The sequence below is a fragment of the Mirounga angustirostris genome, unplaced genomic scaffold, assembly GCF_029215605.1.
Source record: "Mirounga angustirostris isolate CCGP_5_RB_7025 unplaced genomic scaffold, mMirAng1.0.hap1 SCAF_3, whole genome shotgun sequence".
NCBI lineage: Eukaryota > Metazoa > Chordata > Mammalia > Carnivora > Phocidae > Mirounga > Mirounga angustirostris.
Genome location: NW_026991711.1, coordinates 30,884,890 through 30,905,158, shown reverse-complemented (window position 1 = coordinate 30,905,158; position 20,269 = coordinate 30,884,890).

The window sequence follows — 20,269 nt, the reverse complement described above, 5'->3', positions numbered from 1 at the left end:
TAGAAGTTTTCTTTCATAAGCAGACTGTTTAATACCACACTTTATTTAGACCTCCATTAAAAAACTGTGCATTGCATATGAAATTGTCTAGAGGCCAATTACTTAAGGGCCTGCCCCAAAGTATAGGAAATAAAAAATGTATTAGCCAATCTGTAACAAACAGAAGTGCTCATTAAACTAATATTAGTACAAAAACAATACACGGTACCACCCTTAAAATATGCATTGGCTTATGAAGACATCATTTCACCTCATGGAAGGCTTTTAATCACAATGCATTTTGAGCAGTTGTATTTTGGATGTGAATGTTTCAGCCTGACAAGCTTATTAAGGAACTCATGTGTTGTAACAAATCCGTAAGGTAGCTAGAGGATATTTCAAGAGATTTGGGCTCTGTTTGAGTAGGTTTGTAGGGTTGAGGGGGGAGAGGGATCCAAGGCTACAAACTGAGTCCTTTGCAAAAATCAACACAGATCCTAGCAGAATGGCATGAAAACTTGCCTCCTGACTTAATTCTTTTCTAACACACTAAATTATCCCAACTAAAACTCAAGTTCCTCTTTGTGAATGAGCAACAGTCATGTTAGTCAGGGAGCCTTGGATTCAATCTGAGGATTATTTGTTCTACCTCATGTTTGTTAGTCTGCTTCCCATTGTGGGTCTGTTGTTGTTCAATAGGTTTCTTTTGGCCCTAATATAAAGAACTGTGAAGGAAACTACTTGTCTTCTCTCTGTTGCTGTTGACAGAACACAATGAGAACACGTAGCCTTCCTTTCACTCACTACCCAGACACTTAAAAAAAAAATCAATTTGAACTGCGTCCGTGATATCAGGTTTACATACACTTAAGAGAAGCAAAGCTTGCCCAAATTTCTCTAATTTTTACACTTAGTTAGGAAGTACCTTTTCAGTTAGTAGTTGAGTTGTTTCTTTAATATTTTATAAAATGAATGTTTATTGTAAGAAACTTGAAAAAGTCCATGTCAACACCACTGTAACCCTTAGATAAATTTCATTTCATCCTTTAAGTATGTATATGTACTAACTGGCCTGGTCTATTCAGTGATTAAAAAACATGTATTAATCATGGACAACGTGCTGTACATTTTGAAAAAGACTGAATAGTGTGTGTGTGTGTGTGTCTTGTTGCATGCTATCCTCAAGTGACTTACAGTTTGGTGTACAGATAGAGTGCAAAAATTCTATTTGGGGGGGTGCCTGGCTGGCTCAGTCCATTGAACACATAACTCGAACTTGGGGTTGTGAGTTTAAGCCCCGTGTTGGGTGTAGAGATTGCTTAAAAATAAAATATTTAAAAAAAAGGGAAAAAAGAAAATTCTATTTGAGTACTAACACTGTATATATAACATATAGTTTATATAATAGATATATATCTTAATTTATTTCACAATACAACACAATGAGCATTTTCCCCACTTCATTACAATTTTTGTGACATTATCATTTAAAGATTCATAGTATTTCAGGGGCACCTGGGTGGCTCAGTTGGTTAAGCATCTGACTTCAGCTTAGGTCATGATCTCAGCATCTGGGATCGAGCCCCACGTTGAGCTCCATATGGGGCTCCATGCTCAGTGGGGAATCTGCTTGTCCCTCTGCCCCTCCCTCTGCTTGTGCTCTCTCTCTCTCAAATAAATAAATAGATAAAATCTTTTTAAAAAAAGGCTTATAATATTTCATACTATGGGTGTTCTTTGTTTTATTTAGACATTTCCCTGATAATAAATATATGGGTTCTTTATTTTTATTTTTAGTAATTATTAAATTGGTAGTTATATTGTTCTTTTCTCTGTATTTTAGGATAGTTATATTGGTAGTTATATTGTTCTTTTCTCTGTATTTTAGGATAAGTTTCTAAGAGGAACTTTATGGATCAAAGCTCATAAAATTTCAAGATTCAACACAGCTGATTATTTTCCAGAAAGCCTGTGGAAACTTACGCTATAGTCACAGAGTATATCAGAGTGACAATCATACTACTCCCCCACCAACTTTGTTATTTAAAAAAAAAAATTATTGCTAACATTTTTGGTTGAAAATAGTAAAACCTTGGGGTGCCTGGGTGGCTCAGTGAGTTAGGTATCTGCCTTCGGCTCAGGTTATGATCCCAGAGTCCTGGGATTGAGCCCCGCATCCAGCACCCTGCTCCACTGGGAGTCTGTTTCTCCCTGTCCCTTTGCCCCTCTGCCTGCTTGTGCGTGCTCTCTCTCTCTCTCAAATAAATAAAATCTTAAAAAAAAGTAAACAGTAAATCCTTATAATAATTTACATTTTTTAGAAAGTTTATCTAAAATGTGTACATACATATATAAGTATGTAAATTTACATTTTGCATATATGTGTATATAAAATTTGTGTTAAATTTTAAGGAATTATTAGTTGTTGCTTTTGCTTAATATTTTTTTGGAATCTATGACATTGCAAGATTTCATTCTTTTTTATGGCTGAATAATATTCTTCTTTAGCCATCCATCCATTGATGAACACTTGGACTGCTTCCATATCTTGGCTCTTCCAAATGCTGCTATAAACATAAGGGTGCATGTATCCCTTTGAATTAGTGTTTTTGTATTCTTTGGGTAAACTACCCAGTAGTGTGATTGCTGGATGGTAGGTTAGTTCTATTTTTAACTTTCTGAGGAATCTCCATACTGTTTCCCAGAGTGGCTGCACCAGTTTGCATTCCCACCAACAGTATACGAATGTTTTTTTCTCCACACTTGCCAACATCTGTTGTTTCTTGTATTTTTGATTTTAGCCATTCTGACAGGTGAGGCGATATCTCGTTGTAGTTTTGATTTGCATTTCCCTAATGATAAGTGATGATGAGCATGTTTTCAAACCTGTTGGCCATCTGTATGTCTTCTCTGGAGGAACATGTGTTCATGTCTTCTGCCCATTTTTTAAATTGGTTACTTAGGGGTTTTTTTGGTGTTGAGTTTTATAAGTTCTTTATATATTTTGGATACTAACTCTTTACTGGATATGCCATTTGCAGATATCTTCTTCCATTCCATGTATTGCCTTCTAGTTTTATTGATTGTTTCCTTTGCTGTGCAGAAGCTTTTGATTTTGATGAAGTCCCAATAGTTTATTTTTGCTTTTGTTTCCCTTGCCTTAGGAGACAAATCTAGGAAGAGATTGCTACAGCCAGTGTTAAGGAAGTTAGTACCTATGTTCTCTCCTAAGATTTTGATGGTTTCAGGTCTCACATGTAGGTCTTTCATCCATTTTGAATTTATTTTTGTGTATGGTGTAAGAAAGTGGTCCAGTTTCATTCTTTCACATGTTGCTGTCCAGTTTTTCCAACACCATTTATTGAAGAGACTGGCCTTTTTCCACTGGCCCAATTTCCAGGATATTCTTTCCTGCTTTGTCAAGCATTAATTGACCAAATAATGGTGGGTTTATTTCTGGATTTTCTATACTATCCCACTGATCTATGTGTCTGTGTTTGTGCCAATACTGTACTATTTTGATGACTACAGCTTTTAATATAACTTGAAGTCCAGAATTGTGATGCCTCCAGCTTTGCTTTTCTTTTTCAAGATTGCATTGGCTCTTTGGGGTCATTTAGGATTGTTCTAGCTCTGTGAAAACTGCTGTTAGTATTTTGATAGGGCTTGCATTATAAATGTGTAGATTGCTTTCGGTAGTACAGACATTTTAACAGTATTTGTTCTAACCCATGAGCATAGAATATCTTTCCATTTCTTTGTGTTGTCTTCAGTTTCTTTCATCAGTGGCATATAGTTTTCAGAGTTCAGATCTTTTACCTCTTTGGTTAGGTTTATTCCTAGGTATTTTATTATTTTTGGATGCAATTATAAATGGGATATGTAGAGGCTGCTTTTAGGCAATCAACTTGAACAATGGAAACCTGAGTCAGGTAGAAGACCCCACAACAATCTCCTGTCTCAATACAAATAGGCCCATTAGGCGACCCACCTTGAAATATCCATAAGCCCTAGCTGACCAATGGGCTACTTACACCTAGAAATTCCATATGTTCTCATACTTCTTCACCTTCCCCCTTTTAACTACAGCCCCCCACCAATGTCTCATGGCAGACAGTCTCTACTTTGCTGTCCTGCCCGCTGCTTCCTTGTAGTGTATTCAATAAACTATCTCCTTTGTCTGCCTTGGGTGAATTCTTAAAACACCCACACTGCAGGCTTCCACCTGATTGGGGTGTCCCCGATCTGATTGGGAGCCCCCCACAGGATTGTTTTCTTAATTTCTCTTTCTGCTGCTTTATTATTGGTGTATAGAATTGCAAGAGATTTTTGCACATTGATTTTGTATCCTGTCACCTTACTGAATTTGTTTATCAGTTTTGGCAGTTTTTTGGCGGAGCCTTTAGGGTTTTCTGTAGTATCATATCATCTGTAAGTTGTGAAAATTTTATTTCTTCCTTATTGATTTGATGCCTCTTATTGCTTTTTGTTGTCTGATTGCTGTGGCTAGGACTTCCAGTACTATGTTGAATAAAAGTGGTGAGTGTGGACACCCTTATCTTGTTCCTGACCTTAATGGAAAGGCTCTCAGCTTTTCCCCAAGGCTCTCAGGATGATGTTAGCTGTGGGTTTTCATATATGGCCTTTATTATGTTGATATCTGTTCTCTCTAAACCTACTTTGTTAAGGGTTTTTATCATGAACAAATGTACTTTGTCAAATGCTTTTCCTGCATCTATTGAAATGATCATATGATTCTTATCCTTTCTCTTATTGATGTGATGTATCGCATTGATTTGTGAATATTGAACTACCTTGCAATCCAGGAATAAATCCCACTTGATCGTGGTGCATGATTTTTTTAATGTAATGTTGGATTTTGTTTGCTAGTGTTTTATTGAGGATTTTTGTATTTATATCATCAGAGATACTGGCCTATAGTTCTTTTTTTTTTTTTTTTGTGGTGTCTTTATCTAGTTTTGGTATCAGGACAATGCTGGCCTCAGAATAAATTTGGAAATTTTCCTTCGTTTTCGGTTTTTTTGGAAGAGTTTGAGGAGAATAGGAATTAACTCTTCTTTTTTATTTATTTTGCATTTTTTAAATTTTACTATGTTAATCACCATACATTACATCATTAGTTTTTGATGTAGTGATCCATGATTCATTGTTTGCGTATACCACCCAGTGCTCCATGCAGAACGTGCCCTCTTTAATACCCATCACCAGGCTAACCCATCCCCCCACCTCCTCCCCTCTAGAACCCTCAGTTTGTTTTTCAAGTCCATAGTCTCTCATGGTTCATCTCCCCCTCCAATATCCCCCCCTTCATTTTACCCTTCCTACTATCTTCTTCTTTTTTTTAACATATGGTGTATTATTTGTTTCAGAGGTACAGGTCTGTGATTCAACAGTCCTACACAGTTCACAGCGCTCACCATAGCACATACCCTCCCCAATGTCTATCACCCAGCCACCCCATCCCTCCCTCCCCCCACCACATGTTCTTTATCCATTCATCTGTCGATGGACATCTTGACTCTTTCCATAGTTTGGCTATTGTGGACATTGCTGCTATAAACATCAGGATGTATGTACCCCTTCGGATCCCTACATTTGTATCTTTGGGGTAAATATCCAGTAGTGCAATTGCTGGGTCATATGGTAGCTCTATTTTCAACTTTTTGAGGAACCTCCATACTGTTTTCCAGAGTGGCTGCACCAGCTTGCATTCCCACCAACAGTGTAGGAGGGTCCCCTTTCTCCGTATCCTAGCCAACATGTGTCATTTCCTGACTTGTTAATTTTAGCCATTCCAACTGGTGTGAGGTGATATCTCATTGAGGTTTTGATTTGGATTTCCCTGATGCCGAGTGATGTTGAGCACTTTTTCATGTGTCTTTTGGCCATTTGGATGTCTTCTTTGGAAAAATGTCTGTTCATGTCTTCTGCCCATTTCTTGATTGGATCATTTGTTCTTTGGGTGTTGAGTTTAATAAGTTCTTTATAGATTTTGGATACTAGCCCTTTATCTGATATGTCATTTGGAAATATCTTCTCCCATTCTGTCGGTTGTCTTTTAGTTTTGTTGACTGTTTCTTTTGCTTTGCAAAAGCTTTTTATCTTGATGAAGTCCCAATAGTTCATTTTTGCCCTTGCTTCTCTTGCCTTTGGCGATGTTTCTAGGAAGAAGTTGCTGCGGCTGAGGTCAAAGAGGTTGCTGCCTGTGTTCTCCTTTAGGATTTTGATGGACTCCTGTCTCACATTTAGGTCTTTCAACCATTTGGAGTCTATTTTTTTGTGTATTGTAAGGAAATGGTCCAGTGAAACAATAACTTTTGATATTCAGTGGTTTTTTTAATATCTAATTTTCATTTTTTTGGATTGAAGAAATATCTCATGTTGCTGTCAGTTTCCTTATGACTTCAAACAAATAAATGAACTTTCTCTTGTAATGATACTTAAATGAAAAGACAATATACTTTTCTAGTTGTTGACATTTCATTATTACCACTGTTCACATACTGCATTTTAGAAACCACTTTTCTTCTTTTTTTTTTTGATACTTAAGAGAAATTGCATTTGCCCACATTCCCACATTGTGACCAAAAAGAGGAGAAACAAATATAAAAATTTTATTCTAAGCTCAATTTTGGAGAAAGTAATTTCTTAAAGACAGAAAGATTTTCTTCACTGGTTAATATTACACAGGGCAGGCTAATTCTGTAAAAGTTTTGGCAATATATTAATAATGTGGTTTTTACTTACTTTTCTAGCACAAAATCCTATAGATTGTTTAACCAAACAAAAAGAATTCTCTTCAATGGAGCTTATTTTTTCTTTTTCTGTCTATCTTTGTCTCTTGCTGCCTGTCTCTGTCTCTCTCTCTCTCCAAGGATTCTCTTGTTCTTCAGAAATTCAGCCAGAAGAACAGGTTTTAGGTGGTAAGAGCTAAAGTCTGTACTACAAAGCACAGCAATAATGTATCCTTAATATTCTGAACAAATAGGCCATTTGCCATATGTTGTCAATTCTCTGGCAGCAAATAAAATGATATGGTAATTGTTGTAACATTCTTGAATTATTCTAAGGATCATGATAGGTTATTATTAAAGTAAACTGTACATTAATGTTAAATGGTTCCATAAGGGATGTATCAATCAAAATAGAGATTATACCTTTTTATTTATTTATTTTTAAGAGAGGTGGGGGGAAGAGTAGAGGGAGAGGGAGAAGCAGACATCACATTGAGTGTGGAGTCCAACATGGGGCTTGATCCCATGATCCTGAGATTATGATCTGAGCTGAAACCAAGAGTTGGATGCTCAACTGACTGAGCCACCTAGGTGCCCCAATATATTTCTATGTTTAAATACAAATTTGTTAAACAAATTCAAACAATACTTACATATAAAGTAAAAAGGCAGTATTATTTTAAGTTTCAACCTCACCTTTAATCACTCCCTTCCCTATATGTAACCACTGTTAAAATTTAGCATGTATCCTTCTACAACTTTTTCATAGAATATAGATATAGGTAAAGAGGAAAATACAGATATAACTATATAATTCTAGGATTTTAAAAGAATGTGAGGTCATACCATTCTATTTTTCTATAAATTGTTTTTTACTTAAAATATGTCTTTTTTAAAAACTTAATTTTATTATGTTATGTTAGTCACCATATAGTACATTAGTTTTTGATGTAGTGTTCCATGATTCATTGTTTGCGTATAACACCCAGTGCTCCATGCAGTACGTGTCCTCCTTAATACTCATCACCGGGCTAACCCATTCCCCCACCCCCTCCCCTCTAAAACCCTCAGTTTGTTTCTCAGTCTATAGTCTCTCATGGTTCATCTCCCCCTCCGATTTCCCCCCCTTCATTTTTCCCTTCCTTCTCCTAATGTCCTCCATGCTATTCCTTATGTTCCACAAATAAGTGAAACCATATGATAATTGACTTTCTCTGCTTGTTCACTTAGCATAATCTCCAGTCCCATCCATGTTGATGTAAAAGTTGGGTATTCATCCTTTCTGATGGCTGAGTAATATTCCATTGTATATATGGACCACATCTTCTTTATCCATTCATCTGTTGAAGGGCATCTTGGCTCTTTCCACAGTTTGGCTATTGTGGACATTGCTGCTATGAACATTGGGGTGCATATGGCCCTTCTTTTCACTACATCTGTGTCTTTGGGGTAAATACCCAGGAGTGCAATTGCTGGGTCATAGGGTAGCTCTATTTTTAAATTTTTGAGGAACCTCCACACTATTTTCCAAAGTGGCTGTACCAGCTTTCATTCCCACCAATAGTGTAAGAGGGTTCCCCTTTCTTCACAACCTCTCCAACATTTGTTGTTTCTTGCCTTGTCAATTTTTGCCATTCTAACTGGTGTAAGGTGGTATCTCAATGTGGTTTTGATTTGAATTTCCCTGATGGCTAATGATGATGAGCATTTTTTCATGTGTCTCTTAGCCATTTGTATGTCTTTTGAGAAATGTCTGTTCATGTCTTCTGCTCATTTTTTGACTTGATTATTTGTTTTTTAGGTGTTGAGTTTGAGAAGTTCTTTATAGATCTTGGATATCAGCCCTTTGTAGTGTCATTTGCAAAATATGTCTTGATGATATTTGCCAGTCTATACATTTTAATTGCTAGTTTTTCTTTTTAAGGATTACCATTTTTATTTAAACCATCCCCTACTAGAGTGGACATCTGTGTACACACGTCTCTGTGAGGAATTGGGATACAGAGAAGCATAAATTCAAATAGAGGCATCAGTCAAATCAGTGCTATAGAGCCCAGAAGAAGCTTTGAACCTATTCTCTGTGGAGATGTATTCTAGTTTCATACTTAAGCAATCCTTATTCCTTTCTTTTCACATCCTCTGAAATAATAACTTGGCTTCTATCCTGTTTTCTTCCAGATACATTCCATAACATATTTGGTCAGTTGTCCCAGGTTGCAACGATTTTTATGATGTCCCTCATTCTGTCAGAGGACTTTCACAAATCCCAAGTCATCTGTTAGTCTTTACCTTCCGAAGCTTTCATTTCCAGAAGGCAACTTGAGTCATGATAAACCTTGCACTTTTCATACTCAGCCTGATGCATTTCCTTCTTTCTCTTTGAAGGAGGTCCAACATTATCACTTGCATACTTTTGACATCCAGTAATGTTGATACTATCTGCCAGCACACAAAGTAAATGGCAGAAAAAGAGGCCACAGCTGAGTAAACAACCCTTGTTGCAGAATATACCTGACACTGGGTAAAATGATAGAGCAGTCTTGGCTGCGATGTTTATAATTTTAGCTGAGATTCTCAATAGAATATGCTTCACCAATCCTCACTGACTGAGAACTCAAGGCATGGAAAAAACACTAATACACATTCATTGACACATACATATAGTTTATTGCAAAGGATTACAATACACATATTTATATGTATAATGTCTCAGTAAAATACTTCAAAGATAAAATTAGCATAAGTTAGTGTTTTGTGGACATGGTCAGTGTATTATATGGATCAGTGCATGCACATATAGATCTGTTTATAGCATAGTTTTCTAAATGAAAATGCTGTGTAAGAAGTGATGAGGGGCTTACCAGATTGGTATTACAAATAGAAACTAATCTTTTTAGTGCTCAGCTCACTACTTCTGCATAACATACCAACAACCTTCCAATCAAATATTTTAACCCTTCAGGGGACATATAAGAAGTGTATGATATAAATCTGACCTTCAAGGATATTATCATCTACATGTAACGCTTTACATTTTAAAAAACTTAGATCAAAATATTATTTTAGATGGTATTGAGTAGGAAATTATAATAGAAATTTAGGGAAGTGAAAAATTGAAAGGGCTCTTGGATCAAAAAGACTTTTGTTTGGGGATATTAAATTTGTAATCTAGCATTATTAATAATAATAAATAAATATATAATATATATAATTATATAATAATAATAATAATAAACTAATGATGTAATGTATGGTGATTAACGTAACATAATAAAAAAAAACGTTTGTCAGAACGTATCAGAGGGCTTCCCAGTCAGCAAGGACTCAAGCGGCCAAGAGCATAAATGAAGAAAAGGGTAAAGCAAAATAAATATTTGGTACCACCTTTCCTTTCAAAGCATTTGCCCATTCTTTTTTTTTTTTTTAAAGATTTTATTTATTTATTTGAGAGAGAGAATGAGAGAGAGCACATGAGAGGGGGGAGGGTCAGAGGGAGAAGCAGACTCCCTGCCGAGCAGGGAGCCCGATGCGGGACTCAATCCAGGGACTCCAGGATCATGACCTGAGCCGAAGGCAGTCGCTTAACCAACTGAGCCACCCAGGCGCCCCAGCATTTGCCCATTCTAACGGGGATTATTGAGATTCTTAGAAGCTGAGAAAAACTTCTGCGGGGTCTACAGGGTCAGACACTAGAGTCCGGGGACTACCAAGAAGGAGGGGCTTAGTATACACCCAAGTCTTCCAGTTGGTATTAGCGAGGGACTATACCCTTGGAGTCAGAGAGACCTTTTGTAAAGAACAGGTTTCACAAAGCCTGAAGCTTTGCTTTGAAGCATCTCAATATCAGATGGATTATGTTTTATCGTAACTGCCTGCCAGGAAGCCCATCCAGAGACTCAAATTGGCTCCACAGTCTTTCATATGAGATTTCTGACTTTCAGTCACAAATTACTACACATGGAAAGAAAGGAGATTACATAATTAATAACTATGGAAAACAGACCTAGATCCACAGGAGATCCAGACATTTAAGTCAATGAACAAGGACTTTAAGATAACTGTGCACCCCAGTTACTGCAGTTAACTGGTTCACTAGGGCATGGATGCAAACTTACACAGCCAGATTCACTAGTTTCTGTCACCTGCTGGTAGGCTCTTTCAGGCCACTTGAGTTTACTTTTTTTTTTTTGCTTTAGGTGCCATTTTCTCTCTGTGAATTTCCACTTAAAATGGCACTTCTTACTTTCTTTTGTATGCATGTTTAAAACTTACACCTGAAAATACCTTTCTGAAAACCAATAGTTCATCCCCAATTCTTCATTTCCCAGCACTTTCAGAGGACTTCCTTCCAAATCTCTAATCCCTTTTCTCCCCTTTAAAATCATAGCATCAGCAGGGATCTTAAGAGAGATGGATACTGCCACCATTTTAATTGGATATAGCCTTGGGAATTTCTGGGTGTCATACATACAACTGTAGAAAAGTAGAGACTGGGGATCCTGGATACTTTTCAAGTTTGTTTCTTGGTAATAACTTTGTCATATTTGGACAGTGATCCTCAATCCCATAACACAGCTGGGAATCAGAGCAGGTGATATTTCTCCTACAGACCATGGTGTTGGACACCTTCACTGCTCTTCTGAACCCACCTTCAGTTGAAGATTTGAGGGTCTTGCTGGTGAATGGTTGAACTTGTCTCTTCAAACAGAGCATCATGCTATTTTCACTTATGTAACTGTTATAGACAACTAAGACTTATTTTTAAATATCCATTATCTGCACAGAATTCCTTATGTAGAGGTCTGCTGGTAGTAGGAAGGGGGGATCTAAAGTCACTTTCATAAGAGAAACCATGTACTTCATATATATTTTTCCTGTGTAACAGGCCTTCCCCTCTTTGTCTGGTATCATTAATTCTACACCTCCATTCCTATTCCCTCATTGCTCTAGTGAAGTGGTCAATAAAACTATCTTGTCTTTATGGCCAAAGGAATGGGCTTATGGTCAAGGGTTGGCAAAGCTGGGTAGTTAGAATTCCCTTTTATAGATACATCATCCCCTCCCCTACACATGTACCACTGAAGCAGGAAGTGGTAAAAGAAATTTTCTTTTTTTTTTTATTATTGGGTTGGTAACTGGAATTGTTTATGACCATATTTTGCCTCCTGTGCTTCTTATAGACAGAGAGAGACAGAGAGGCCATTTGGTCATTTGACCTCTGACTAGGTTTGACTGAGACCAGTTCTAGTTCTGTATCCCCAGTCATGTGAACCAGTACAGAATTTTTCTTCATAAGGCAGGTTTGAATTGTGTTTCTGAAACTTGAACTTAAAGTTCTGTATCAAGCGGTGAATTATTTTATGTTAAAATGGTTTATAATTTTGAAAATTATTATTTAAAAGGGATTATTTGAAATTTTTTGAAGCATTAACATATTTACTTATTTGTACCCTTTTATATATTCTTTAAATATTAAAAATATCTGAGGGAAATAAAGCTACATTAGAAATATTGGGCAGCTAACTCTTGACTGAAATGAGTTAATCTGAAACTGTGGGAGTTATTCATTTAATTATCAATTCAAGAGGTGATATGTTAATTTATTTAGAACATAGGAGGGCCATCCCTATACATAGTAAAACATATTTGGAGGATTATTAGAAATTAACTAAGTTTGAAAAAAAGTTTCCAAAATTAATTAAATATAATCTGTTACACTGAATAGTTTGAACCTTTCTTCTATTTACTTCTCAAATAGTAAATATATTTTGGTTGACCACAGATATTGTAATTAGCAGTTGCAGTGTAATAGGTTGATTCTCTCTATTGCCTTCTAGATACATCATTTGCCCCAATTCTAAAGGATTTCAGACCAGTGTGTTTTTGAGGTGTTCACTTTCATAATTTTCTATCTTGTTCCTCACTGTCAAAATCCCAGCTGTCCCTTCTACTTCTGTCTATGCTAGTCTTCAGCGATCTTCTAGTACCTTCTTTTTTAAACAAAGATTTTATTTTTTTGAGAGAGTGAGTGAGTGAGCTTGAGCATGAGCTGGGGGAGAGGGAGAGGGAAAGGGAGAAGCAGAGTCCTCTGCTGAGCAGGGAGCCTGACACAGGGCTCCATCCCAGGACCCTAGGAGCCTGACACAGGGCTCGATCCCAGGACCCTAGGATCATGACCTGAACCAAAGGCAGATGCTCAACTGACTGAACCACTCAGGCACCCCTCCTAGTACCTAGTACCTAGTACCTTCATCTCTCTCTCATCATTCTTCTGTAGGTCTCACATGAACTTGGTAACATCTATTTTGGCCACCCAGTAGTTTCTTTGACTGATTTCCTGATTCTGGAACATGAGGCTGGTAGACGAGAATCCTTGAATAAATGAAAGGGTCATGCACTTTCCTTTTAATGATGAAAAAAATTGCTACCTGTTTCACATGGCTAAAACTGGCAGTAGAGGCCTCTAATAATGTTGAAAAATATATTCAGATCAGTAGGAAAGAGAATATTTCAACACATTGTAGAAATAGAAGACATTATCAATAATTTTTCTTTGAATAAAGGAAGACTTTTAGAGAGTTCCTTTATTCCTTTTTTTGTTTTGATTTGAAAGGTCCTAAAACTAAGGGCTTGTTTATTGTATTTGTAAAAGGTTAAAAACACATCAGCATTTCCCCCAAATGGAGTCATCAATAATTCAAGAACAAAGCACAGAAGTTTATAGAATATATAAATTTGCCAAGCCAAAAGATAACACAATCTAGAAACTCACCAGGGAAAAACTAAAATGACAAATTAGGTTTATCACCACCTTGCAAACGTGCAGTGTTATTGAATATTTGACTTCATTCTTCTAAAATACAGTGAAAAAGCTTTTGCACAGCAATAGAAACAGTCAACAAAACCAAAAGACAACCGACAGAATGGGAGAAGATATTTCCAAATGACATATCAGATAAAGGGCTAGTATTCAAAATCTATAAAGAACTTATTAGACTCAATACCTAAAGAACAAATGATCCAATCAAGAAATGGGCAGAAGACATGAACAGACATTTTTCCAAAGAAGACATTCAAATGGCTAACAAACACATGAAAAAGTGCTCAACATCACTCAACATCAGGGAAATCCAAATCAAAACCTCAATGAGATATCACCTCACACCAGTCGGAATGGCTAAAATTAACAAGTCAGGAAATGACAGATGTTGGCAGGGATACGGAGAAAGGGGAACCCTCCTACACTGTTGTTGGGAATGCAAGCTGGTGCAGCCACTCTGGAAAACAGTATGGAGGTTCCTCAAAAAGTTGAAAATAGAGCTACCATATGACCCAGCAATTGCACTACTGAGTATTTATCCCAAAGATACAAATGTAGTGATCTGAAGGGGTACGAGCACCCCAATGTTTATAGCAGCAATGTCCACAATAGCCAAACTATGGAAAGAGCCAAGAGGTCCATCGACAGATGAATGGATAAAGAAGATGTGGGGTATATAAATACACACACACACACACACACACACACACACACACACACTGGAATATTATGCAGCCATCAAAAGGAATGAAATCTTGCCATTTGCAACAACGTGGATGGAACTGGAGGGTATTATGCTGAGTGAAATAAGTCAATCAGAGAAAGACATGTATCATATGACCTCATTGATATGAGGAATTCTTAATCTCAGGAAACAAACTGAGGGTTGCTGGAGTGGTGGGGGGTGGGAGGGTATGTGCTATGGTGAGCGCTGTGAATTGTGTAAGACTATTGAATCACAGACCTGTACCTCTGAAATAAATAATACATCATATGTTAAAAAAAAAAAAAAAGACAGCAGGAAGAGAAAAATGAAGGGGGGGGAATCAGGGGGAGACGAACCATGAGAGACTATGGACCCTGAGAAACAAACTGAGGGTTCTAGAGGGGAGGGGGTGGGTGGCTGGGTTAGCCTGGTGATGGGTATTAAAGAGGGCATGTACTGAATGGAGCACTGGGTGTTTCACGCAAACAATGAATCATGGAACACTTCATCTAAAACTAATGATGTAATGTATGGGGATTAACATAAGAATAAAAAAATAAATATTAAAAAAAAACTAATGTAATGTATGGTGATTAACATAACATAATAAAAAAATAAAATATAAATAGTGTTTTAGTTAGCTGAAGACATTGACATATGGAAGGTGTTAGGGAAATTATGCCAGTTGAATAATTATTTAATAAGTTATTGAACAAATTATTATTGGACATGGACTATATCCACAGCACATTCCAGGTGGTGTGGGGGAAGTGCTAGTCAAGTTACATCATGTTGTTGCTGTGCCCATCGACATCCTTCCATTAAGTTACAATTGTTTCCTGTCAAAGAAAAAGGTACCACACTTTAAAATGATGGTCATGTTTTTTGTTTGTTTGTTTGTTTTTTTATTTCTAAATGGATCACTAGAGATAGTAGGAAGAAGCAGGACAGTAGTGTAGCAATGTAGGCAAAGACAAAGACTTTCTCTAAGATGTGTCTGATGAAAAGAAGTCTTAATAGAAAAAGAGTTTGAGTTTTGGGTGATCAGAGAAGGCCCAGAGGATTTTTAGATTTGCCTTTTGCTTAAAATAGCAAAATATTTTATTCTTCATAACACTAGAGAGATAGAGCAGGTTTATGAACAGAAACAAAAGAAATTATTCACTTTCTGCTCTTTTTTGTTGTTGGTTGTGTTTGATCAACCTCTTATATGAAGGTGTATATTTGTAGTCAGAAGGCGATTTCTCTGCAAGAACAGTTTGTTATGATCTACACATGTTCAAAGGGTCAGGTATTCTCAGAGGTTCTTCTGGGAAAGAAAGAATATGAGAAAAGAAAGATTGAATATAAGAAAGTAGTATTTGGTGTATTTTCATCAATGCCAGGTAGATTAAATATCCTTAAATAGCTGTAGCACAAAATACATGAAGAAGTTGGATGATATGTAATCTACATTCTTTAAATGCAAAACCGAGCCCAGAAGAAATACATAAGATTTACAGGGGTCAATGGTAAAGAAGAACTTGAAAATGAAAATGAAAATGAAAATAGAAAAAAAAATTCTGATAAAGGCTGTTCTGCTGAATTTGTGGGTAGCATTATAGATCTTAGCAGTCAAGAGACCTGAGTTGTAATGGCTACATGAAGGGGGTTGGTGGTAAGATATGGGGCTCCTAAAAAAAGGGGAGTTCAAATTAAAACATCCAAAGTTGTAGATTTCTTAAGGGACTACATCCTTATATAATATGTCTGCCCCTGGCTAATAAGATGATAGGCAAGCTTGCCTGTCTTGGCTTTTCCTTTGGTGGGATTTTAAAGAAATCTGCTCTGGTAATTTGTCACTGTAGTTCTGTCTTCACATGGTTTTGGACTTGGATTTATGTACTCCTGTGATCTTAGCAAAAAATAAATATTAATATTTAAAAATGGGTCTTGATTGGGGCACCTGGGTGGCTTAGTCGTTAAGCTTCTGCCTTCGGCTCAGGTCATGGTCCCAGGGTCCTGGGATCGAGCCCCCCATTGGGCTCTCAGCTTGGCCAGAAGCCTGCTTCTCCCTCTCCCACTCCCCCTGCTTGTGTTCCCTCTCTTGCTGTGTCTCTGTCAAATAAATAAAATCTTTAAAAAAAATGCGTCTTGATTGACAATGCTCTTGTAATAACTAACAAAAGCAAATGTAAAATCTCTCTAGGGAATTCACTCTGACTCAGGTCCTTCAAGTTTCCCACCAATGAAATTTCATCAAACATGAGTTTACAATCTAAAATTAAATATACAAAAGGAAACAATCATTTATTAGCTGTAGGCATTAGAGACAACAAATAGCATATTTAGAATACAATGAACTTAAAGTAATGGTTTTTTTTGTATATCAATGATAAAATAAGTAATTTTGAAATAATGAAAATGACCATAGATATAATAAAAACATGAAACAATATACCATCAGAAGACCTTCAGATTTGCAAGAGAATAGTAGTATTTGAAAATTTGATGCAATTACCAAGCATGATGAAATAGCCATATATAGAACACTGCATCCACTAATTAGAGAATATACACATTTTTTCTCATGTACACATGAAACATTGGCAAAAACTAACCACACTGCAGATTTATAGAACAAGTTTCAACAAATTTCAAATAATTTATATCAGACAAGCAACATTCTTTAACTACAAGGCAATTAAGTTAGAAATCAGAATAAAAAAAACAAATCGGTATAAGAAAGACTAAAAGCTAATAGAAAGTGAGTTTCTAAATGGGGAGAGGCAGGAAGACATGGCTAGTGGCATGAGGCAGGTTTGCTTTCCTACATAGACTTGCTTCACATCACTACTCTTCAGTTTATGACTTTTCACACAAGGGCTCTTGGAAAGTTATGGCACTTTTTATTCATTCATTCATTCATTCATTCATTTACATATAATGTATTATTTGTTTCAGGGGTACAGGTGTATGATTCATCAGTCTTACACAATTCATAGTGATCACCATAGCACATACCCTCCCCAATGTCTGTCACCCAGCCACCCCCCCCCCCCACTCCCCTCTACTCCAGCAACCCTCAGTTTGTTTCCTGAGATTAAGAGTCTCTTACGGTTTGTCTCCCTCTCTGGTTTTGTCTCGTTGCATTTTTCCTTCCCTTTCCCTATGATCCTCTGTCTTGTTTCTCAAATTCCTCATATCAGTGATATCATATGATAATTGTCTTTCTCTGATTGACTTATTTCGCTTAGCATAATAAACTCTAGTTCCATCCACGTTGTTGCAAATGGCAAGATTTCTTTTTTTTTTGATGGCTGCATAATATTTCATTGTGTATATATACCACATCTTCTTTATCCATTCATCTGTTGATGGACATCTAGCCTCTTTCCATAGTTTGGCTATTGTGGACATTGCTGCTATAAACATGGGGTGCACAAGTTATGGCACTTTTTGAATGACTTCTTTTTTGATATAATGACATTTTCACCCAAAATCATACTAAAGAAATGTACTATAAGAAGGGCTGTTTCTGCATTATAGCTTTCAAAACACAATCACCAGTTTATTTCATACAGTAGTTCCTCGCTAGGGAGAAATTTGAATTGTGTACCATGTTTGGGTGACCCTAAAACATTTTAAGTATGTTTATTTAGCAACAGGGTATAGACTATCAATGATCCCAGTAGTGAAGGGGCTAATAAAACAATGAAACAGAGTGGGATTTCCCTTGTTGTATGTTACCTTACATTTCCTACTTTCCATACTAGTTTATTAATTAATATAATTTTGGACGATCCCCTCAAGTCTTCTAGAAATAGTCACATCAGTGACAAATGTTATTTTTGTCTTTTTCATTCTTGCATGCCCTTTATTTTTACTTCATGCCTTACTGTACTGATCATTGCTTCCAAAGAATACTAAATAATAGTGATACTAAGTATTGTTACTTGACTCATGGATTTAATGACCATGTTTCTAGTGAAACAATTTTAGTAATTTCAGTAATAGTTGTTTGAAAATGTTCTCAGTTTAGTTATCAGTTGTCTTTTTGTGTGCATGTGTATGTATATGTCTGTATTTTCCTTAATTTTGAGCTATGTCAAAATACAGAACAGTTAAGTGAATAACATATATTCCTACTATCCAGCTAAATAAAATCTTAACATGTTGCCATATTTGTTTCAAAACATTTTTAAGCAAAACACTACAGCCACATTTGCAGCCCCCTCTACCTTGCCTCACAACACTACTAGGTACCACTATCTCATAGTTTGTTTCTGTAAGTTACTTTAGACTCTTACAACATATGCATGTATCCATACATTATTAATAGCATTGTTATTCATATTTTTAAACTTGATTCTGCCTGTCATTTTGCAGCTTGCCTTTTTCATCCATATTATGGCATATAGATATATGGATCATATATATATATGATATTTCATTCTAGCTTATTCATTTTAACTGATATCTATACTTATATTTTTATACTTCTAAAATACTTATTTATCTCCTTGTTGACATACAACAAGGGAAATCCCACTCTGTTTCATTGTTTTATTAGCACCTTCACTACTGGGATAATCAACATCTCACCTATTTCCTCTCTTTTTGTTGTTATAGTTAATGCTGATGTGAACATATATGGTAGGTATACATGAGAGTTTCTCTAGAGTGTATGTCTAGAATACTGGAGCAAAGTGTGAGCATCTTCACCTGCATTTGATATTGCTAAATTTCTCTTCAAAGTGGCTGTGCAATTCACATCCCACCAGCAGAATATGAGAGTTTTCTCCTTCCATGCCCTTAAAAATTCTAGGTATTGTCCCAGGTACACATTTTGTCTATTTAATGGAGGGAAAATGGTGCTTTAATTTACATTGACTAGATTACTAATGAGTAGAGCATATTTTCAGGTATTTATTGGCCATCCAGGTTTCTTTATTCTGTGAATTCATATCCTCTCCCCATATGACTTCTTACTGACATGTAGGCATTATTTATCAATTTTAGGTATAACTCCTTCTCAGGTATAAACATTAAATTTGTAATTTCCTAATCTGTGGTGTGTCTTTTTCCTTTGATGATGGTGTTGAACAAAAAATTTAAAGTTCAATGGAGTCGAATTGAATTATTCTTTCCAGTTTGTGTTTTTAGTGTCTGGCTTAGGAAATCCTTCTTTACTATTTTCTTCACGAGGTTGTTTTTCCATATTTTCTTCTACAAGTGCTTTAAGCATTAGGCTTTTTATAGCCTGGAATTAACTTCTATGTAGAGTATAATTTAGGAATCCATACTTTTCCATACAGATAACTTATTACTCTATTAATTGCTATTTATTGACTACTCCACATTTCTCTCAATATGTATAGCCACTTCTAATATATATCAAGTTTCCATATTTGAATGGGTTGCTTTTGAGCTCTCTAGTTTGTTCCACTGATCTGCTATCTGTCCCTGTGCCATTGGTATCATACTGTCTTGGTTATTATACTGTCATAATAACTTCTGATATTTTGATATCAGATATCTTGAGTATAAGGTCTTCCACTTAGTTCTTCTTCAAATTTTTGTAGATATTCTTTAGTCATTGCTCTTGCACATGAATTTAGGGTGAATTGCATCAAGCCCTATGGAAATGCAATGTTGGGATCATCAGTTGTCTTGATTTTGGCTTCATTTTTAGACATCATTTGCAATTTATTTTTAGTAAATCATTCATTGTGTAGTGACAATTTTAAAACATTTTATTTTTGTAATATTTTCTCCTCCATTATGAGATTAGTTCATAGATTTTGTTTTTGTTCTTGATTGATTTGCTTATAGTTTCAGCATTTTATTAAATTTTCAAAGGACTAGCTTTTAGATTTATTAATTCTACTGTGTGTATTTCTGTTGTAAATTTTAGGAATTCTTTCCCCTAGTTTCCACTAGGATTGATTCTTTGTATCTTTATAAAATTTGAAGTTGAAAGCTGAGTTCATTTTATTCTTCTCCCTCACCCCTCAATAATAGATACAT